The 24005-nt window shown below is 38.6% G+C and overlaps 1 long non-coding RNA gene across 2 annotated transcripts in view; it reads left to right on the top strand.

The window, feature by feature from the left end:
- The first annotated feature begins 1440 nt into the window (after positions 1-1440).
- The window catches only part of LOC135966625 (uncharacterized), a 36172-nt gene continuing 13607 nt past the window's right edge, over positions 1441-24005 (top strand). Inside the window, exons 1-4 of one of the 2 annotated variants that reach the window (XR_010580108.2) lie at positions 1441-1525; positions 1617-1716; positions 5181-5302; positions 11700-11921. This is a non-coding gene — a long non-coding RNA (uncharacterized lncRNA). The remainder of the gene's footprint in view (positions 1526-1616; positions 1717-5180; positions 5303-11699; positions 11922-24005) is intronic. The other variant, XR_012421524.1, reaches the window with a different exon arrangement.

Below are 24005 nucleotides of genomic sequence, written 5' to 3' on the forward strand. Positions count from 1 at the left end.
TGACACAAAATCTGCTGGACATCTACTTCAGTACTATATGTCTCTTTGGACTAAAATACAAGCTCCCTGGGGGCAAAAGGAGCCTTTTCTTCTTTAGTTCATTGACTTAGCTCCAATGCATAGAATAGTGCCTGGAGGATAGTAAGCTCACGAGTAACATTTGTTGAATAAATAAACAAACAAACAAAAAAACAGATTTCAGGGGGCTCTTCCATCAGAAAGAATGGGTAATACCCTAAGTCACATACCTTGACCTAGCCATTTAGCACTCTGATTTTCCTAATACAGAGCGACGTTCCTTTACATCATTATCATGAACATTAGGGAACCGAACATCTTGGATTTCAAGTCTGACAATTTGGAGAGCTCTAGAGTTAGACCAATTTACTTTGCCAGAACAAGCAGCCAACCCTATCTCTACACCAGCCTCATGTGGCCCCTTGGGGCCTCACTCTGCCAACCACCCTGTGAGCTGAGACCAGGTAGTGAGTGCTGTAAATTTCTTCCATTAGTGACTGCCAAACAATCCTTTCCTCCACAGAATTGGCTTCTTATTTAATTAAGTCACATATTTCTATTTGTAATTTCTCCAAGGGGTCATTTCAGATATTTCACTTCCTGAAATTATAGTGATTGTATATTTTAGGTTACTTGCAACCCTGCCTTATCCACCAGAGATTGGGCATAGAAAGATGGAAGAGACGTAAGATTTCCTTTGGCTGCATTTGGTCTAATCAGTATGAACTTCACAAAGAACATCTTGCTCATTTCCCCAGAACCAAGAGAGACTTATGGAAGCTGTTCTACAAAATAGCAATTGTATTTTATTTGTCATCACTGTATTTTCTTGGGGAAGTGTGGCCTGGGGTTATTTTTGCACTGGGTGGCAGGTTTGACTTAAACCTTCACACATGCTGCCTGGGGGAGACTTAAACCTTCACACATGCTGCCTGGGGGTAGGGATTTATTCCGGCAAATAGCAAAGAGCAGGTCTCTAACAATTCTTGTGATAAAAACTTCCACTTCGGAGCTGTAACGTTTTGGGTTCTTCTGGTTAACTTGAATACAGCTGTGTGACCCAGCTGGTCACCTTGTTTTTCCTCTAAGGTCTGCAAGTCAACCACTGAAACCACTGAGAGTCATCGATGGAAATTGCCAGTGTTTGCAAAATGTCTCAGAAAGAAATCTTACCTTTTAATTCTTCCTAAAGTAAAACGAATGAGCTGCATTCCGTTCCCACCTTGTTTGAGTATGAAAATTCAGCTTAGCAAAATGCTAACCCTCAGCCCGGTGGGATCAGAAATTTTGTGCCCCGGGAGGTATCCCAGGAAAGCTGCTTTTGGGGGAGCTCTGGCTGGCAAAGCATGGAAAAGCATGCAGGACACTGCTGCCTTCTTCCAGGCAGGCAGAGTGTAAGGGATGAGATCAGCTTTCCTGACTAGAGATCTAATTTAAATAATGGCGGATTTATATAATAGCAGATTCGTTTGCTGTCTCTAGATCAAGATTGCCAGAAACTGCAAGGGTAAGGTTTGCATTCATAATAAAGCTGGGGGTGGGGGCGGGGGTGGTGGTGGTTGTTTCCACTAAAAGAACTGTCACTCATCCTGGGACAGGAAACGTGGGCATCCCTTCGGAACTGAAATGGAGAGGGACTTCCTACACGCTTTATCCCGGGGCAAGAGGTCATGGGCGGAGTAGGAACAATTCTGACAGGTAAATGTGATCAGTGAAACCTCTAGGTGCACTGGGGATGTGCCCTGGGGACAATGGGGGTGTGTGTGTGTTGATTTCAAAAAGTTATGTAAGTAAAACACTACAATGCAGGCCTAGGCCCAAGGTGGTGGAAAGCAAGCCCAGGTGAGTGCAGCAATGAGAGTTAGTATTCCTCCACCACCCCACCCCTGTGTGATCCAGGGAAGTCAGGAAGGGGTGGAGAGATGGGAGTCATCAATGTGTCCCTCCCATCTCTACTGGAAGTAAATCTTTCCCTTTCTTGATCTCCACAGTGGATAGTGGCCCAAGGGTAACAAATGTCCAGGATAATTCACTTAGATTAAGTTGACAGACAGGAAATAATAAAAAGAGATTAAATTAGCCGCAAGGTTGTGAGTGTGTGTATCTGTGTGACAGATAAGGTGGTCAAGAGAGAGCTATGGGGTAGCTGAGAAAGTTGACTGTGCTGACACTCTGGAAAGGTGAGCTCACCTTGAGAGAATCCCAGATATGTATGAGGTTCTTCCTAAATGGAAAGCATGCAGTACAAAACGCAGAAATGGCTTTTAGTTCTCATAACAGATGCCTCCCCCAAGCTGAAACCCAGGCTGGTGCCCTGCAGCTGATACTGGATCTTTTATGTTGTTCTAAATTAAATTCAGAGCAATTCAGCCTCTGCCATGAGTACTATTATGTGGGCTTACTTTCACTAAATCTATGTTTATGGGAACATAAAATACATGTTGTTCCTATCGTCAGATTTTATTATTGATGATGATCTCTGATTCGTGCCCATCAACTGCCCTTTTAATCACTGTCAGTCATTTAAAATAAGGTCCTTCCTCCACTCAACTGTATTTAGGGCTAATTAAGAGTAAATAACTATTCCCAGCAAGGAAGGCAGAATCCAAGCAAATCTTTAACAAATGCAGCTTTCCCTTTGGAGAAACATATTCTTGTCTGCTGCCAGTAAATATTTCCATACAACCAAAAGAAACTCTGCACTTTCCCCCCATGGAGAATGTCATGCTGCTTTAATACAGGTAGGGAAAAATAAATACCATTGAAGGCCAGGAAGGAAAACACAAGAAGCATTTAATTGAGAAAAAATATGTAATTCTCCATCTCTTTCAGTGTATCCCAGCTCCATTTGCTTGCCGTCCTCAGCTGTATGAAGCAAATGAATGCAATCACAGGCTTTTAGCTCCCACTCAAGTCTGACATTTCCCCTAAATCTTCCCTCCTCCCTCCACTCCCACCCTCTCTGTGATGCAACACAATTCATTCATTATACTTTGAAGGTTACAGTCGATTGCTCCAAGACAAGAATGCAAAATGGATAGGACCAGACTTCCTGCATTTCGAAGGTTCATCTTGATTTCGGTTCCACAGGCTCTTCGGAATGTATTACCCAAAAGACTGTTAAATTTTGCTTTGACTGGACCTTTGAATTTCCCCTTTTCATTTAACGATGAGACTTGTGGTTACTTTGCGAATTATAGATTTTAATATTTCTTATGTTTCCATTTTCCATTGGACTCTTACAGCTATTTTTGTGAATTTCTTCTAACTGATAAAAGTTAAAATGAAATGCCTTCCCACCCAGGAGACGAAGAAGAAAGGAGTGCATTAAAAGACACATAAGCTCAGAAAAATTGGGCTGGATGAAGGAAAAAAAAAGTACACTTTGAGCTATCCATATGGAAATATAAGAAATATTTCTTATATTTATCCCTATTTATGGAAATGTAAGAAAGCTCTATTATAAAATGTAGAGTTGGAACAAATTAACATAATGAAGAAACAAGCAAGGGTTTTTTTTAAATGCAAACACATTTAAATAAGAAATTTTATATGCATTCAACAGAGTGGTTGAACATCAACAATGTAATGCTCTGTTCAGTCTTTCTTACTCATTTCTCCAGCTAGTTTCTTTTTTTATTAAACTTTTAAGTTCATGAGTACATGTGTAGGTTTGTTATACATTTAAACTGCATGTCACGGGGGTTTGTTGTACAGATTATTTCATCACCCAAGTACTAAGTGTAGTACCCATTATTTTCCCTGATCCTGTCCCTCCTCCCACCCTCTACCCTCAGGTAGGCCCCAGTGTGTGTTGTTCCCCTCTTAGTGTCCATGTGTTCTCATCATTTAGCTCCCACTTGTAAGTGAGAACATGTAGTGTTTCGTTTTCTGTTCATGTGTTAGTTTGCTAAGGATAATGGCTTCCAGCTCCATCCATGTTTCTGCAAAGGACATGATCTCATTCTTTTTTTTATGGCTTCATAGTATTCCATGGTGTGTATACACCACATTTTTTTAATTCAATCTGTCATTGATGGGCATTTAGGTTGATTCCACATCTTTGCTATGTGAATAGTGCTACAATGAGCATACATATGCATGTGTCTTTATGATAGAACAATTTATATTTCTTTGGGCATATCCCCACTAATGGGATTGCCAGGTTGAATAGTAGTTCTGTTTTTCCAGCTAAAGTTTCTTAACTCTTGTTTTTGTTGATTCTCCAAGGAGGCTAGAAACATTAATAATCTTTAGAATTATTTTTAATTGATTCACTTAAAAATCATAGGCAGATTCCAGCTTACTAAGTGATAGTTGGCACCAATGTGCTAAGTTTTGCTGCATATTGATTATGATATCCTGGTTCAATTATTCTTTCCACAACTCTTTGTTAAGTATGTATCATCTCTCAGGTAGAGCTCCAAATGCTGAGAATACAGAAGCAAAAAAAGCGAAATACAGACTCAGCCTGCAGAGCTTACATTCTGATAAGGAAGATATCCAGTAACAAATGGGCACATCATATTTCATGAGTCATTTGTGCTATGAATAAAGGCATAGATCTTATCAGGTGAGGCTGGCTATTTTACAGAAGGTCACTAGGAAAGGCCTTATCCAATAGGTGACTTTTGAACAAAGACTGTAATAGGAACGGCAGACAGTGGTAAGAGATAGGTTAGGGAGATGAACATGACCAGCCTTGTAGACCATGGCAAATATTTGGACCTTGAATTTGAGGGAGAATGAAAGGCTTGGCTCATCAAAGTTGCATGATTTCATGAAGATTTCTCTGGCTATATGGAGAACTGGCTCTTGGGTAAGATTGCCATGTAAAACTTAGGATGCTCAGTTTAAATCTGAATTTCAGATGAACAACAAATAATTTTAGTATAAGCATGTCCCAAATATGTCATGGGGCATACTTATACTAAAAACAATTTATTGTGAGGCCAGGACCCCTAAAATAAAATGCTGCAGTCACTGACCAACCTGAGAGTAATCCTTGCGTGGTTCGTTATTCTCTTGTCTTTCCAATCCCTTTTCCTCCCACTCTCCAAGTAAACTCTTCCAGCTCATGGATTTCCAGTGAAGGTAAGGCTGCAACTTTGGCCAATGACTTTTTCCCCATCTATCTCTCTCTCTTTTTTCTTTTTTTTTAGATGGAGTCTCTTTCTGTTGCGCAGGCTGGAGTGCAGTGGTGCGATCTCGGCTAACTGCAACCTCCACATCCCAGGTTCATGCGATTCTCCAGCCTCAGCCTCCCAAGTAGCTGGGACTACAGGTGTGTGCCACCACAGCTGGCTACTTTTTGTATTTTTGGTAAAGATGGAGTTTCACCATGTTGGCCAGGTTGGTCTCAAATTTCTGAACTTGAGTGATCCGCCCATTTCCCCAAAGTGCTGGAAATACAGGTGTGAACCCAGTTTCATCTATATCTTTAACAAGCCCCTGCTTACTTCCTCATTGCACAGCCTCTATCTAGGCTTCTGACTAGTGGCTCTGTCCTCCCTTCATGACATGCTAGCATCTCAGAGTATTGAGATTGTTCTCCTATCCCCAAGGCAATGCTGCTGGAACTTTGTGAGGACACACACACCCACAGACACACACACACACACACACACTCAGAGAGAGAGAGAGAGAAAGAGAAAGAGAAAGAGAGAGAGAGAAATTGGGCCACTAGTCATTGTTTCCTAAGCACCCAGGGCTAACCTGCTAAGTGTACTTGTGTATACTTAGTCAGACCGTGACTCTCCCTGATCAGTAGTAGCTATGAGAACAAGATGATCCTCTACACAATAGCAACATGCATTAATAAATAAGGTATCACAAACCGTTGCAGACAATGAAGGCTCATTCTTGAGACTACAGGTCAAAGATGGAGAGCCAAGCAGTAGTTTTTAACGAGAAATGTAAGAGGCAATTTTCTGTTTCTTAGCATTTAAGAAAGCCAAAGTTATAGACAGCTGAAGAACTAAAGCCGGTTTCCTAGTGTAACGTATTAGTAGGCTCATGCCACCATAATGAAATCTCACAGATGGGGTGATTTAAACACCAAACATTTATTTTCTCAGTTCTGGAGACTGAAGTCCAAGATCAAGGTATGGGAAGGTCTGGTTTCTTCTAAGGCTGGTCTCCCTGGCTTGCAGACGTCTCTCTCTTTCCTCATGTGGTCCTTCCTCTTTGTGCACGCATCCCTGGTAGTCCTTGGTGTCCAAATTGCCTCTTCTTATAGGGACACCAGCCATATCAGATTAGGGCCTACCCTAATGGGCTCATCTTAACTCAATAACCTCTTTAAAGACCCATTCCAAATACACAGGAGTCACATTCGGAGGCACTGGAGGCTAGGGCTTCAATACTTGCATTTTGAAGTGACACAATTCAACTCGTAACAAGTGAGGATACACTTATAAGGACAGTTGGAGTCCCCAACAGCTGAGGGACTGAAAATCCAAATCGGATTCCCGGAACAACAGAATAATAGGGCTCTCTACTAGTGGTCAGGATGAGAAACAAATGAATGGAACACAGGGTCAGATACTCACCTGGGCCTGGCATCCCTCCAGTCTCAAATGTGAAATATCTATTTTCTCAGTGGATGAGTAGTCACCTGCTCTTTTCTCATGGGGAGTCAACTAGTCCATAAGGAATACAGAAAGATTAGGAAAGCGTGTATAACACGTCATTCAAAATTTAATTCTAAAGACCCCCTGATCTGTAAAGTTTGATAATCATCAACCATAGAATGTTAAAAGGGTTTGAAGTGGTTTTATGACATGGCAAAGGGTGTAATAAGCCTTTTGATAATGGGAGAGTAGTAAGCACAAAAGAAAAATTTGGAAACCACTATCCAGACCAGTGATTTTAAAACTGTTCAAATAATATTAATCTGATGGCAGAGGAGAGCAAATGCTGGCTGAGAGAAGAATGCCTCAGTCAGCTTGGACTGCCATAGCAAAATACCATCACCTGGGTTGGTGCAGACATTTATTTATCACTGTTAAGGAGCTGGAAGTTGAATTTCAAGGTGCCCAGTCAGGTCCTGGTAAGGGACCTCTTCCAGGTGGCAGTTAGCTGACTTCTTGCTGGTTCCTCCCATGCTGGAGAGATAGAAAGCTCCAGACTCGTTCTCTTCCTTATTTTATTTTATTTTATTTTATTTTATTTTATTTTAGACAGAGTCTTGTTCTATTGCCCAGGTTGAAGTGCAGTGGCGTGATCTTGGCTCACTGCAACCTCCACCTCCCAAGTTCAAGTGATTCTCCTGCCTCAGCCTCCCAAGTGGCTGGGATTACAAGCACACACCACCATGCCTGGCTAATTTTTGTATTTTTAGTAGAGACGGGGTTTCACCATCTTGGCCAGTCTAGTCAAGTGATCCACCCGCCTCAGCCTCCCAAAGTACTGGGATTACAGGCGTGAGCCACGGCACCCTGCCTCTTCCTCTTCTTATAAGGACACTAATCCCATCAAATGGGCTTCCCCCGCATGACTTTGTCTAAACCTAGGCGCCTCCCCAAAGCCCCACCTCCAAATACCATCACATTGGCCATGAGGGCTTCCACATGTGAATGTGGGGAAGGGGACACAAAATTTAGTCCATAATAAGAAAAGAGAAATGGGTGATTGTACTTTATCATAAAAATATATTTTAACTCTACATTCAGTTCTATAACAGTTTTTTTTATTATTATTTTGATAAAAAGCCTATGTTACTTTTGTCTCTCAAGTCCTTCAAGAAAGTTCATGCTCCAACAAGGGGCATCATGTTTATCATGGAACCAAGGCAGAAAGGTCGGAAGGGCTCCCTGGTAAAACTCCAACAGGCCTACGCACTGGCAGGAACGAACAGTGGGATGGAGCCACAGGGCCTGGCCCCTCCTCTTCCAGTGTGCAAACTGAGATTCAGACTACGAGGTGGGAATCACACCAGCAGGGACTCTGGCTTTGCAGAAGGTCCCTGTTTCCCTTTTTACCCAATAACACTCTGCCTTACTCACCCTTCAAATTGTCTGCAAGCCTAAATTTTCGTAGCTCTGTGACAAGAACCCCGTCTTTAACTGAACTAAGGAAAAGTCCCACAACAGAACTTTGCCTGACCTCTGGCATCATCTTCTCAGCTCCCTGCTTATCTGTGCCTCAGCTGGAGACTCTTGACCTCACAGGCTTATGTGTCTTCAAATAGAAGGGAGTAAGACCCTTCAGATAAAGTCTAACTCATAACCTCATTAAGCCTTGGCCATGGGTCTTGCTCCAGGCATTCTATGAGTACATGAAGGTCTAGGTTCTAGTGCAGACAAAGACAGAATTCCTCCTTTCTCATCCCAAGGTAGTAGCTCTACAAATCTCCCTGAATATCCCAGGAGCTCCCACCATTTCTTTGTTAGTTAATATTATCAGTTGTCTGTGTACAATTAGGATGCATAACAAGCAACCACAAAACCTCTGTGGTATAAAACAATAAACTTTTTTTTTTTTAAGCTCATGACTCTGGACTTGGCTGGACAGTTCTGCCGATCTTGGCTAGGCTTAAATAAGCAGTTCTTCTTCTTTTGGCTAGGAGGGACTCATAAGTCTGCACTTATGAGTCGTGCACTCGCTTTTAGTTCATGTGGAAGGGTCTTGGCTGAGATGACTGGCTTTGCTCCACATGGTCTCTCATCCTCCAGCCAGCTAGGCCAGGCTTGTTCTCATGATGGAGAGAATAGAGAGCAGAGGTGTTATAAGCCCTCATAAGGCCTGGTTCCGAGGCAAGGCCACATTCTATTGACTAAAGTAAATCAAAAGGCCAACCCAGATTGAAGGAACAGGAAAACAGACTATACTCTTGATGGAAGAAGCAGCAAAATCACACTGCAAAGGGCACAGATTCAGGGATGGGTAGAGAATTGAGGTTGTTTTCTCAGTCAAAAAGTAGGCACTCTGAGCCATCTATTTTAGGAGCAAAATTCTATGTTCATTTTATCTTTTTCCGTATTGGTTACTTATGAAGGCCAAGGAATCTCATTGGAACTCCGGACAGAGTATTGCTGTGGGAAGATTTTAAGCCCTCTTTGGATACGCATTTTAGCAACTTATGCACACTGGTTGGGAGGAGGAGGGGGTGTGCAGATCTTCTCTAATAATGACTGCCTTGAAGACTGCTGACGAATTTGCTCTGTTAGATTGAGCCGAATCCTGGATAGAAGTGAGATAGATTTGTGAGAAATTTATTAGAGTTGTGACAATTTGGCATCTGCTAGGGCAAAGATTTCAATCATGTGGAGAAAGAAAAGATTGTCAAAAATGTGGAGGAAAAAGATTATGTAAGTCAGTGATGCTTAGATATATAGCAGGAAAATACATCATATTTTGGAAGCTAGTTTAAGAAACTTCAGTAATTATGAGTCAGATTTATAGCTCATAAAATGTAGTTTTTTCGGGAGATCACATCTCACAGTTAAAAGAGAACATACTAAAGAAGTGTATCCCTTCATTTTAAACTAGATGTCATTACCTTAGTCAGATGTTTACTTCTCTTTATCTACAACTCAAGATGAATGTTGGGGAAAGGAGAAAAAGGACTTCCATCATTTTAGTAATAGTCATGCAAAGTAAATTTCAGAATCTAAAAGGAAGGGACACAGAACTATGTTAATTGGATGTAACATTTCATATATGAGGCCCTGTGATGGGCACATTCTGTCATTTAATCTCCACCATAATATTGTGGGATAGGCACTACTAGTCCCTGATTTTACAGGTGAGGAAGCAGAGGCTCAGAGAGGACAACTGGCTTGCCTCAATTCCCACCACTAGTTAGATCCGAAGACACCAATTCGACCTTAATCTCTTGTTATCCATTTTTCCTTTTTCTGACTGCAATTATTCCACTGTAACAGACAACTACTGAGACAGCCAGGTGGGAGGGGAATCCCTGGAAAAACTCCAGGCGGCCTGTGCACTGGGAATGCGCACTGGGGTGGAGTCACAGATGTTCGCGCCATTTGCAGTGGGGAGGAGCCTGACGCCTCCTCTTCCTGTGTGGAACCTGGGATCCAAACTTCGAGACAATGAGCACTCTATCAGGAACTCTGGCCTTGGGGAAAATCCCTGTTCCCCCTTTTTTCCCTTTTGACCCAATAAAACTCTGCTTTACTCGCCCTTCAAACCATCTGCGAGCCTAAACTTTGTGGTCATGAGACAAGGACCCCATCTTTAGCGGAACTAAGGAAAAGTCCTGCAACACAACCATCTTGGATAACCTCTTTCAAATCTTTGTAATTTGAAAATTTTAGAAGTTATTGAATTGGTTTTGTTCTTTGTGTGTTTGTTTCCTGAAAGACAGAGAAAGGAAGCCTCTTTCATGCCACATGAAGGCCTCACTTTTTCTTCCTAGTCTTGCTCTGGAATGATCTTTGTTAAACTAAAGACAGAGACCCACCCTCAGGGGCAAAAGCCAGCAGGAATGATAAGTACCAGTGATGCTGTGACTCCATAGTTTACAAATTTGAGGAAGAGCTTCGGTCCAGGGCAGACTTGGGGAAGAAAAGTGACAACCACTCATCTAGGCAGATATCCTGGGGTGCTGCTGGGGTGATGGTGCCAGCATCTGTGGTAAGGTAATTCCGAAGAACAGCAGGACTCATTCATTCATCCCACAGGCCTTCCCAGACAGTTAGGGGAAAGACTTTCAGATGCATTTCCTGTTAGCTAAAAAAAAAAAAAAAAAAATCCCATAGTGCGTATTATCCAAATAGTATTTTTAAAATTCCTTTTTGTGTTTCCTCTAAAAGTACTTTCTTTTGCAAGAGATTTTCCGGATGTGATATCATCCTAAATATTCTTTGACCAATTTCATCACCAATTACTTCAAATCTAGACAGTTTGTCCAGCTTTACAAGGTAGTTAGGGTCACTCCAGGAACCAAAATAGTGATGACAGGAACACTTTGATTCCATAGCCAGTGGGAGTCACCTGCAATCTGTCTGCTGGATGAACATTTACTACATAACTCAGAGACAGAATTAACTGACTCTGGAGTCATGAGGAACATGTATAAATAAAGCAGTTAAGAAAATTACAACTGGAAACTTGAAATAATGACTTGACTCACTAGTTCTTCCTGAGTTCTTAACAGTAAACTGCCCAAAATTGTTGCAGAAGTTGACATCTCCAAAATTGTCATTTGGTTTCCTGAATAGAGTTCAGAGTTCAGTACTTCCTACTTCCCTGTCTCAGTTTTTCCTTAATGATTCTCAACCAGAGAAAGCAATACCCCTTCAATCCCTGCTCCCAGATTCCCCAAGGTGGGGTGTAGGTACAGAAAAAGTTAAATCCAGCTTTACACAGATTTGCTCTTCTATAAGATTCTTGCCTCAGAGATAAGAAAAAATGAGAGAGAATGTTGGCATCTTGTTGATGAGTCATTAGAGACAATGCTAAGTCATTCTTAGAAAAGGATAAGGAAATAGACATTCAATATTGAAGTTTGGAGTTGGAGACAGTTCCAGAACTTATTATGGAAATGGCATTTGCCATAGATAAAATCTAATTGAGAAAGACAAGTCTCCTAAGAATCTTTTCGGTCCTGTGAAATTTGGCAGCTTCTATCAAAAGAGCGGGAGGTAGAGACCAGCACCTTCGGCCAGAGTGGCTGGTAATTGATGTCTGTGTCCCTGGTTTGAAAATCCCAGCTTTGTAATCAAAGGAAACCCTGGCTGGCCCTGCCCACTCACTGGACTCAAGAGTCCTCAGCAGTCCATGGAGACACCAGTTACAACCTCAACAGCATGAGGAGGAGGAGAAAAGCCCCCCTATCCATGGATAGTGAGAGAGTGGCTGCTGGAGCCTTTGGAACCACCCTGCCTGGGAAACCTGGGAATCTGCCCTCTCCTGACCAGACCTAGACAACACAGGTAAGATTATAAATGGCATCAGCATTTCACAGACCCAAGAAAAGCTCGGGAGGGCAACAATGAGTGAGATCTTGGCAATATTTTAGGTAAACTGGGGCTAGCTCTATAGCTGCCAAGTGACCGTGATTGTGTGTATCAGAAGAATCCCACCCCACTGTGGATGCGAAGTTGATTTAGCTCTGGCAGCTGTCTCTTCATTGATCATCGGGCCTGACTTGACCCACGTGGTTGGCTCAGAGGAGGCCCTTTCCCTCCCAGACCAGCAGCCTCTCTTCTTTGACACTTTGTTCCCAACAGATACAACTTCTGTTACTAAACCTCCTGGGATATGAGGCCGTTCCTCCCACCTCCCCGCACCCACTTCCTACAGAAAAGGGATCAGGATCAACCAGGCCTTTGAGCCACATTTCAACTCTCAACAGTGATTTGTTTTTACAATAAGGAGTGAGCCAGCACATGCTCCTTTGGAATTTGAAAGGAATTCCTTTGCCCAGAGGGGTGATGACTTGGGCATCAATTCCCACTTTCCTGCTAAATGCTCTCCTTAGGAAGTAACCCAGAAAAACCATGCTTAGTCATCAACAATCAAATGTTTAAAAATCATGAACTTGTCTGAATCACCTTTCTGGTAAGGAAATAATCAACTAGAAGTCAGTTTGAGGCAGTTGTTGAAGAATAGTAAGCAACCCTCACCTTCAAGTCAGCTGCTTGTTTTAATTAGTGACAGTGGAAAAGCATTAACAATTAAGGCTTACACTAAGAAAAACAAAAGAAAAAATAATGCAGTATCAGGGGGAGATGCAGGAAAAAAGGAAAAAGGAAAAATGAACAAGATTATGAAAGCCTGCTGTTATTCATATATTTAAAAAATTCCACGTTTTTATAAAGTTCAGTTTAGCAAAGTTTTTTTTGGAGTGTTTACTGTGTGCTAGACAATCTGCTAAGTTCAGGAGGTAGCAAGATGAATAAGACCAAGTATTTCTCCTAGAAAAACTATGCTAAGCACATGGTAGACATTCAATAAATGTCAATTCTCTTTTTTCTGCTAGTGAGAAAAATTCCGTATTCATGAATATTTATTGTGATTGCTAAGGGGTTTTTTAAAACAATCTACTGTGGCAGAGAAGGCTAGCTATCCTCCTAAATACATTCTCCTCTTATTTGGGCACAGTGATAGACTACATTTCCCAGCCTCCTTTGCAAATAAATGAACCGTGTGATTATATTCTAGCCACTGCCTTGTGATCAGAAGTAATGAGTTGCTTCTGTGCTTAGGATTTGTAATATATGGTCATAGCTTCACCATGTTCACATTTTGGGCTACCATGGCATAAAAAATAAGTTGTTCTTTATCCTGAGGCCCTTCTCTGAAGAATTCTTAAACAGGAAGATAGGCATGATCAAATTCACTATGAGTAAAATCGTTCTGGTAGCTGGTAGGAGATGAATTGCAGGACCAGCAAGGCCATAGGGCAAGCAGAGCAGTTTGCTGGCTATTACAGGAATTCAGGAGAAAAATAACGAGGGCCTGAAGTAAACTGCCTCTGGGTATGAAGAAGAGAAAGCTAATTAAATATAATATTGTCAGTCCTCAGTTGCTAAAAGTTACTTGAAGGCAGATGAGGATGGAAAATGTAGTAGCTTTGTCTCGATCCCATAACTCACTGGATACAGCCAGGGAGAAAGGCTCCCACCACTTTTTCCACTTCCTCCTCTTTCTCCAGCTTCTCCTCCTCCCCAGCTCTGGTAATTTTCTATTTTTCAAACATCAGGATACACCCTTGAGTGAACATACAAGGAAGACAATGTTAGTGGAAACTCCAAATTATATGATTGCACTCCACAGCCAAACCATAGTCCAATACCGCTACAAATTATTTATAAAAATACCTTTAGTCAGCAATTCTATGATTAGCCTTTGGAAGGAATCTTGCTGGAGAAAAATACTAATCAACAGAAAGCATGCAAAAGGAATACTTAGCAGAGTGCTTTACACTAGATTGGTTAGACTAGAAGACAGGAAAAAAGATGAGAAAAATAATTTAACAGAATTTATAACAATTTTTGTAATAAGAGGAAGATGTGTAATTTTCAATAAAGAACAAATTGCAAAAGGCTTAGGCATCAGATTAATCAGGCACCAAAAAACTGCAAAAGGCTTGATGGTCTAAACCATTGCCAGGATACTGTAGAGATGCATTTACATCCTTGATCTTAATTAGGTAACTTACATCTTTGCAATAGTCTGCCATAGCAAAGCATGCTAACATTGTCAGTCTGAACCTCAGAATTGGAAATATCTTTTAACTTTGATTTTATAGATATCTTTTTCCTTAATGAAACTGGGGAGGGAGAAGCTTTGCAAAAGTTCAGAAGTATCTTGTTTCCCATTATGTAGCTTTAATGTCTTTCCTTTGACCTCACTTTCAGCTGTAAGAGTATGGCACATCTTTAGCTACATATGAGTATTCCTGGCACTTAATATTTGATTGATTTGTAAATCCTAAATTCACTATCCAAACTTTTAGGAAAAACTACAAGTCTTACTTTTTGACAAATTTGACTTGGGAAAGAGGCAAACCATTTTGGCAGTCTGAGAGGTTCTAGCTTTGACTATAAGGAAAGGAAATTTTTAAAAAAATACTTTTCTGTCTCATGGTGTTCTTAGCAGAGAGAAGAATGTTTATTCTTTGAAGATAAAATGTAGAGTCAGATTAAGAAGGGAAACATCTGCCAATAGAAACAGCAATGAGAATTAGTTATGTGTCCTGGAAAAAAATAAGATTTAGCCCAACTATGTTGATATTACTTAGTAAGATTGGACAACAAAATTGGCAACAATATTTCTTATTGAACTATTTTATGGAAATCCTATGAAAGTAATTGAAAATTGAAACATTAAATTGCTTCAGCAGAAAGAATGTGTATTTCTTTTCTTCTACCCTCAACATTTTGCAAATCTATAGTAAGAGCTTGGAAGAAGAATACAAAAAAAAAGCACCTCAATATGTGGAACAGATATGGAAGTTAACTGTGAAGCAAGGTTTTATATAGCAAACTTTTTCCCACTGACTTTCTTCTTAAAATGGAATGAATATATTCTACTGCTTCAAAACAAAAATGACTTCCAGATGGAAATAAAAATTGAACCCAAGAATGCAACATCTTTTCTATAGCATACATTTAAAGTAAATTAAATTGGCTATGTTACTCACATTAACACAAAAGATACACACGCCAAAAGTGAAAATTATAGAAATGTCAAGCCATTGTGAAAGGGAATAATGCCTTAAGATGTGGCATTTCCAAGCATCTAAGTCTTCACAATATGCTCATAATTCCTATAGATTCAAGTCTATCCCACTTCAAGTTTCTTCTTTATGATTTGTTTTTAAGCTTGGTGTCACTTACTAATCTCTATTAATTCAGTTTACATTGAATTTAGGGGTCATTGATCAGTAAATTACTGAGATCAGTTATAACCACTAGGGGAACAATCCACTGTGCCATGATGGTTGTTTATACTTAAGTTGTGGTTGGCAAACCTTTTATTACAAGTCTTAGTAAAGAAACTAAGATTAGGCATCAAGAAACTTTTATCACAATTTAATATTGCTATGATATCTAAGCATCCACTCTAAGTAGGAATGTTTCATTCAATTATAAATAGACCAAAATAATCAGCCGAAGATAGATGGGACTTCTTTTAAGTATTTCACCACAAATAGATTGAGAAGTATTGGTCTACATTGAATTAGGAGATATAATCATCTTCCAAGTGTGGGGACAGGAAGATGCCAGATGGGTAAAAGAGAAATATTTTGATCCTCCCAAAGTTTATTTTTTAAAAAACTAAAAGGTTTCCAAAGAGCAATGGGCACCACTAAAAGCATAATCCACCTTCTAAATATATAACTTGGAGTATAGTCAGGGGAAAGCCAGAGCCAAATTGTCAGTCTGGCAGCTAATTTTCAAAATTCAGTATTAATAATGAGTAACACAATGCATAGTCAATAAAATCACTCAAAATTATATTATCCAGAGACAATCCTGCAATATTTTGAGGAATACTTTCCTCAATTATTTCTCATATCATACAGTTGACTTAATTGATCATAATTATTTTCAAATTCAATATACTTCTCCATCAACATTGTTAATAACTGCAGAATATTCCATTTTATTAATATTCTATAATTTATTTAAACAATCTGCTACTTTTAAGTATTTAGATTATTTAGTTTAATTATATATAACACCATATATCTTTTTCCATTCTTTACTTTTAATCTATTTGTGTCCTTATATTTAAAGTATGTTTCATATACGCAGCATATAGCTTGGCCTTACTTTTCTTTTCTACTTTTATTTTAGGTTTGAGGGTACATGTGCAGATTTGTTATATAGGTAAATTGCATGCCACTAAGGCTCGGTGTACAGATGATCCCATCACCAGTGTAGTAAGCATAGTACCTGGTTGGTAGTTTTCAAATTCATGCCTTCTTCCCGCCCTCCAGCCACAAGCAGTGACTTCTTCAGTGCCTATTGTTTCTATTGTGTCCAATGCCTATTGTGCCAATTCCTTCAATGCCTATTATTCCCATCTTTGTGACCATGTGTATTCAATGTTTACCTCTCACTTGTAAGTGAGAACATTGCAGTATTTGGCTTTCTGTTCCTGCATTGGTTTGCTTAGGATAATGGCCTCCAGCTGCATCCAAGTTGCTGCAAAAGACATGATTTTATTCTTTTTTATGGCTGTGTAGTATTCCATGGTGTTTATGTACCACATTTTCTTGATTCAGTCCACTATTGATGGGCATCTTGGTTGATTCTGTGTTCAATGAACATGCAAGTGCATGTGTCTTTTTGGTATTAATTTTCCTTTGGGTATATACCAATAGTGAGATTGCTAGGTCAAGTGTTAGTTGCAAGTTCTTTGAGAAATCTCCACACTGCTTTCCACAATGGCTAAACTCATTTACGTTCCCACCAGTAGTGTATATGTGTTCCCTTTTCTTTGCAGCTTCACCAGCATTTGTTGTTTTTTGAATTTTTAATAATAACCTTTCAACTGATGTGAGATAGCATCCCATTGTGGTTTTTACCTGCATTTCTCTAATAAGTAGGGATGATGAGCATTTTTCATATATTTTTTGGCAGCATGTATCTCTTCTTTGAGAAATGTCTGTTTATTTTCTTTGCCCATTTTGTGGAGTCATTTGGTTTTTGCTTGCTGATTTAAGGTTCTTTTAGATTGTGGTTATTACATCTTTGATGAATGTATAGTTTGCAAATATTTACTCCCATTCTGTAGGTTGTCTGTCTGCTCTCTTGATAGTTCATTTTTCTATGCAGAAGCTCTTTAGTTTAATTATGTCCCACTTGTCAATTTTTGCTTTTGTTGCAATTGCTTTTGGGGACTTAGTCACAAATTATTTACCAAGGTCAATGTACAGAATGGTATTTCCTAGGTTTTCTTCTAGGGTTTTTAGTGTTTTACATCTTACATTTAAGTCTTTAATCCATCTTGAGTTAATTTTTGTATATGGTGTAGAGAAGTGGTCCAGTTTCAATCTTCTGTATACAACTAGCCAGTTATCCTAGCACCATTTATTGAATCCTTTCCCAATTGCTTGTTATTGTTGACTTTGTCAAAGATCAGCTGATTGGAGGTGTGTGACTTTCTGTTTTCTCTGTCCTGTTCTATTGATCTGTTTTCATACTAGTACCATGATGTTTTGGATTGTAGCCTTGTAGTATAGTTTGAAATCAGGTAGTGTGGTGCCTCCAGATTTTTTCTTTTTGCTTAGGATTGCCTTGGATATTTGGGCTTTTTTGGTTCCATTAAAATTTTAGAATAGTTTTTTTCTAATTCTATGAAAAAATGTCATTGGTAGTTTAATGGGAATAGCATTGAATCTTTAAATTGCTTTGGATAGTGTGGCCATTTTAACAATATTGATTTTTTCAATGCATGAACATGGAATGTTTTCAATTTATTCATGTCATCCCTGATTTCTTTCAGTATGTTTTATAATTCTCATTGTAGAGCTCTGTCACCTCCTTGGTAAGCTGTATTCCTAGATATTTTATATTTTTGTGGCTACTGTGAATGAGATAGCATTCTTGATTTTGCTCTGAGCTTGAATGTCATTGGTGTGTAGAAATCCTACTGATTGGGCTGGGCACAGTGACTCATGCCTGTAATCCCAGCACTTTGGGAGTCCGAAGGGGGCAGATCACCTGAGGTCGGGAGTTAGAGACCAGCCTGACCAATGTGGAGAAACCCCGTCTCTACTAAAAAGACAAAAAAAAAAAATAGCCAGGCATGGTGGTGCATGCCTGTAATCCCAGCTACTTGGGAGGATGAGGCAGGAGAATCTCTTAAACATAGGAGGCAGAGGTTGTGGTGAGCCAAGATTGCAGCATTGCACTCCAGCCTGGGCAACAAGAGCGAAACTCCATCTCAAAATAAATAAATAAATAAATAAATAAATAAATAAATAAATAAATAAGAAATCCTACTGATTTTTATATATTGATTGTGTATCCAGAAATTTTACTGAAGTTGTTTATCAGTTTTATAAGCTTTCTGGTGGAGTCTGTAGTGTTTTCTAGGTATAGAATCATATCATCTGCCAAGATAGTTTGACTTCCTCTCTTCCTACTTGGATGCCTTTCATTTCTTTCTTTTTTCTGTTCTGGCTAGGACTTTCAAGTTGAATAAGAGTGGTGAGAAAGGGCATCCTTGTCTTGTTCTGGTTCTCAAAGGGAATGCTTCCAGCTTTTGCCCATTCCCCCAATATTATTTTACATCTCATATTAGTCTCTGAGTATGATGCTGGCTGTGGGTTTGTCATAGATGGCTTTTATTATTTTGAGGTATGTTCCTTTGATGCCTAATTTGTTGAGGGCTTTTAACATAAATGGATGTTGAAGTTTATTGAAAGCCTTTTTGCATCTTTTGAGATGATTATGTGATCTTTGTTTTTAATTCTCTTTATATGGTAAATCACTCTTACTGGTTTGTGTATGTCAAACCAACCTTGCATCCCAGGGATAAAGCCTACTTGATTGTGGTGAATTAACTTTTTGCTATGCTGCTGGATTTGGTTTGCTAGTATTTTGTTAAATATTTTTGCATCTGTGTTCATCAGAGATATTGGCCTGAAGGTTTCTTTTTTCATTATGTCTCTACCAGGCTTTGGTATTAGAATGATGCTGGCTTCATAGAATAAGTTAGGGAAGAATTCTTCCCCCTCAATTTTTTTTTGAATAGTTTTAGTAGGATTGGTACTAGCTCCTTGTATGTCTGGCAGAATTCAGTTTTGAATCCGTCTGGCTCAGGGCTTTTTTGTTTGGTAGGCCTTTAATTACTGATTCAGCTTCAAAATTTATTATTGATCTGTTCAGGATTTTAATTTCTTGCTGGTTCAATCTTGGGAGACTGTGTGTTTACAGAAATTTGTCCATTTCTTTTAGGTGCTCTAGTTTGTGTGCATAGAGGTGTTTATAATAATCTCTGAGGATCTTTTGTATTTTTGTGGGGTCAGATGTAAAGTTGTCTTGGCCATTTCTGATAGTGTTTATTTAGATCTTCTCTCTTTTTTTCTTCATTAATATTGCTAGTGGTCTATCAATCTTGTTTACTCTTTTGAACAACTAACTTTTGGTTTTGTTGAGCTTTTGTATCTATTTTTATATCTCAGTTTTATTCAGTTCAGCTCTGATTTTTTTTTTTCCTGCTGCTAGTTTTGGGATTGGTTTGCTCTTGGTTTTCTAGTTCCTCTAGGTGCGATGTTAGGTTGTTAATTTGAGATCTTTCTAACTTCTTGATGTGAGTGTTTAGCACTATAAACTTTCCTCTCAACACCATTTAAGTTGTGTCCCAAAGATTCTGGTATGTTGTGTGTCTCTTTTCATTAGATTCAAAGAATGTTTTAAAATTCTGCCTTAATTGTATTCTGAAAAGTCATTCAGGAGCAAGTTGTTTAACTTCCGTGTTATTGTATGGTATTGATGGATCTTCTTGTTATTGATTTCTATTTTTCTTGTGCCGTGGTCTGAGAGTGTGGCTGATACGATTTCTGTTTTTTTGAATTTGTTTAGACTTGCTTTGTAAACAAACATGTGGTCAGTCTTAGAGTATGTGCTGTGTGCAAATGAGGAAGATGTATATTTTGTTGTGGAATGGAGTGCTCTGTTGATGTCTATTAGGCTCAATTGGTCATGTCGACTGTAAGATCAGAATATCTTTGTTAGTTTTCTGCCTCAATGATCTGTCCAACACTGTCAGTGTGGTCTCGAAGTCCTGCAGTATTATTGTGTGGTTGACTAAATCTCTTCATAAATCTCTAAGAACTTGTTTTATGAATCTGGGTGCTCCAATGTTGGGTGCGTATATATTTAGAATCATTAAGTCTTCTTGTTGGATTAAGTTGGGCCTTACTTTTTCATCCTATCTGACAATCTCTGCCTCTTCATTGGGGTGCTATACTATCTACATTTAATATTATGATTGATATAGTTGAGGTTTGAATCTACCATCTTGTTTTGTTTTCTATTTTTTCATTCTCTCATTTTTTCTCTTTTTCCTCTCTTCTATTGCACTCATTATTTCTAACAATTCTATTTAATCCCCTTTGTTGGCTTATTAGCTGTAACTTTCTTGTGTTTTTATAGTAATTGTTTTAAGATTTATAGTATACATCCTTTACTTCACATATTGCATAAGAACTTTAGAATATTTCTCCCCTCCTGGCCTTTGTGCTATCTTTGTCCTACATTTTGCTCCTATGTATATAACAGCTTCACATACATTGTTATTATTTTATTATTTTTTCTCTAAACAGTTATTTATTTATTTATTTATCTGAGATGGAGTCTCGCTTTGTTGCCAGACTGGAGTGCAATGGCACCGTCTTAGCTCACTGCAACTTCTGCCTCCCAGGTTCAAGCAATTCTCCTGCCTCAGCCTCCCTAGTAGCTGGGATTACAGGCGGGCGCCACCATGCCCAGCTAATTTTTGTATTTTTAGTAGAGATGGGGTTTCACCATGTTGGTCAGGATGGTCTCGATTTCTTGATCTTCTGATCCACCCGCCTCAGCCTCCCAAAGTGCTGGGATTATAAGCATGAGCCACTGTGCCCAGCCAACAATTATCTTTTTAAAAATCTTCAATAATTTTAAAATGATTTTCATCTTCATTTTCATAAATATTTGGTTTAGTGTTCTTTTGTTACTATTTTTAGTGTTCTTTGTCTACATTTTTAAAACTCAGATCAGATTTTCATTTGGTATCACTTTTATTCTGCCTGAAGGATTGCTTAAACATTTCTTTTACTGTTGGTCTGCTGGTGAATACTTCTTTCAGTTTTTGTGTCTTAAGATGTTTTTGTTTTGCCTTGATTTTTGGAAAATAATTTCACTGGGTATAGAATTCTAAGTTGACATACTTTTTTCTTTTAATACATTAAACAAAGTGCACTGTCTTCTGGTTTGAATTGTTTCTGGTGAGAATTTGCCATCATCCTTAACCTTGTTTCTGTTTCTGTTATGTGTCTTTTTTCCTCTGGCTGCTGTTAAGATTTATCTTTATCACTAGTGTTCAGCAATATGGTTATGAGATACTTTACATTTTTTCTTCAAGTTATTTTGCTGGGGTTTGCTGAGCTTCTCAAATACATGTATTTACAGTTTATATCAAATATCAAATGTCAAAAGTTTTCAGTCATTACTTTTCAAATATTTTTTCTGTGCTCCTCTGTCTCCCACATGGACTCTAATTTTAGATAGATAGATAGATAGATAGATAGATAGATAGATAGATAGATAGATAGATTTAGTATATTAGTATATATTTTATATATATGTATATAATTAGTATATACACACATACACACACAACTTAAATATGTCCCATAGTTCACTTAGACTCTCTTTCATTACATTTTTTTTCTTATCTCTGGTTTTATTTGGATAGTTTCTTTGCTATGTTTTCAAATTTACTAATTATTTTAGTCAGCCCAGGTTGCTATACAAAATACCACAAACTAGGTGGCTTAAACCACAGACATGTATTTCTCACAGTTTTGGAGGCTGGGAAGTCTGCTGAGTTCCTGATGGAGGCCCTCTTCCTGGCTTGCAAACAGCTATCTTCTCACTGTATCCACACATGGCAAAGAGCAAGTAATCACCCTCTCTTCCTCTTCTCATAAGGGTACTAATCACATCATGAAGGCCCAATCCTCATGACTTCATTTAACTCTAATTATCTTCCAAAGTCCTCATCTCTAAATACCATTACATTTGGGGTGAGGGTTTTAATATACGAATTGAGGTAGAAGGACACAATTCAGTTCATAGCACTCTTTTCTTGGGCAATATCTAATCTGCTATGAATCCCATCTAGTAGGCTTTTTACCCCAGATATTATAGTTTCCATTTCTAGAAGTTTGATTTTCATGTTTTTCATATCCTATGTCTTTATATCTTTCAGGAGCAACCTTTTCTCTTATTTCTTGAACATATGAAATACAGTCATAATAACTTTAAATGTCCTTGTCTACTATATTCTATCATGTGTGTCATTTCTAGACTGGTGTCAATTGATTTCTTTTATCATTACAGGTCGTATTTTCTTGCCTTTTCTTAGCATGCCTTAATTAAATAGCTGTCTTTTTGATTTTTAACTTCCTGAGTGCTGGATATTTTTGTATTCCTTTAAATATCCTTGAGCTTTGGTCTGAAGCATAGTTAAATTACTAGGAAACAGTTTTTAATCATTTCAGATCTTGCTTTTAAGGTTTGTCAGAAAGTTCCAACCAGTAGTCTTGGTCTAATTTTTCTCAACTGCTGAGGGCTATTTTTAGTAATTTTAATTTAGTAATTTCGTAATTTTACTGAAGCAAAAGCCTTCTGAGTCCTCTATGTAAATCTCCATGAATTCTTAAGATTTCCCCTTTGGGTCGCTGGAACATGAACTATTCCCAGCTATATGAAAACAGGCAGTGTTTCCTCTATATCCTGTCAGGCAGCTTTTTTCCTGTTTTCAGGTAATTTCCTCTCATACAGGCCCTGCTCTGTACTCAGCTAAGAACTGAAGAACACATCGTTAATGTGTTCTCCCTGTGCTGCTCCCTCTTTTCTGGTACTCTGCCCTGGAATTTCAGGCCAAGACCTACCCAGGCCCTTGTCTGTAATTCCTCAACTCAGGTGGACCCAGGTAAGAAGTTTGAGCTCCTCCAGTTTCCCCTCCCTGTGTTGATTCCTGAACTCTCCATCTAGGCGATAAGCTGGGGTTATCATGGGTCTCACCTCACTTGTTTCCTGTTCTTCAAGAACCACTGTCCTTTCTTGCTTGATGTCTAAAGTCTTTAAAAACTTTGTTTCATTTATTTTTTTCTGGCATTTTGGTTGTTTCAGGCTGGAAGGTAAATCCAGTCTCTGTCACTCCATCTTGACCAGAAGTGCCTTTTTATTGATTTTTAAGTTACTTTATATATTAAGAATCTTAACCTTTCATCTCTCTTATATATTGAAAATTGGAAGCTATATTTAACTCAGTCTCTATGGAGTTAGTGCTGAAGTCCAGGTCAAAAGCAAAAGAATTTAAAAAGTACAAAACTCATAGGGTCACAAACTCTGAACTAGACATAAGTTAAATTGGTTCTATAATTTGGAAGTTGTATAATGGTGATATGACATATACTTACTTGGATTGCCCTTTGTGGGACTTTGATAAATATACACTGAGGAATAAACTTTCCTGTAAATAAACTAGGTCTATATCTTCAAGTAAATTTCATTTGAAAGAAGCTAAATATGAAAACATTAAATGTAACTATTTATTTCTTCATATAATAAATATATATTAGCATTTACTATGTGCCAAGGGCTTTTCTAGACACAATAAATGTCATTTGATATCAAATATGAATTATAAAATAAATCTTAACACACATCCAAAGAAGAGAAAGCACTGACACTTCCTAGGTTTCTCTACAATATTTGGCAAAGAGGTAGTTAGAACTAACATATTTCAATTCATTAAAGCGCATATCTTTTTAAGCGTTTTTTGCC

This window comes from Macaca fascicularis, chromosome 12, assembly GCF_037993035.2.
Source record: "Macaca fascicularis isolate 582-1 chromosome 12, T2T-MFA8v1.1".
Classification (NCBI taxonomy): domain Eukaryota; kingdom Metazoa; phylum Chordata; class Mammalia; order Primates; family Cercopithecidae; genus Macaca; species Macaca fascicularis.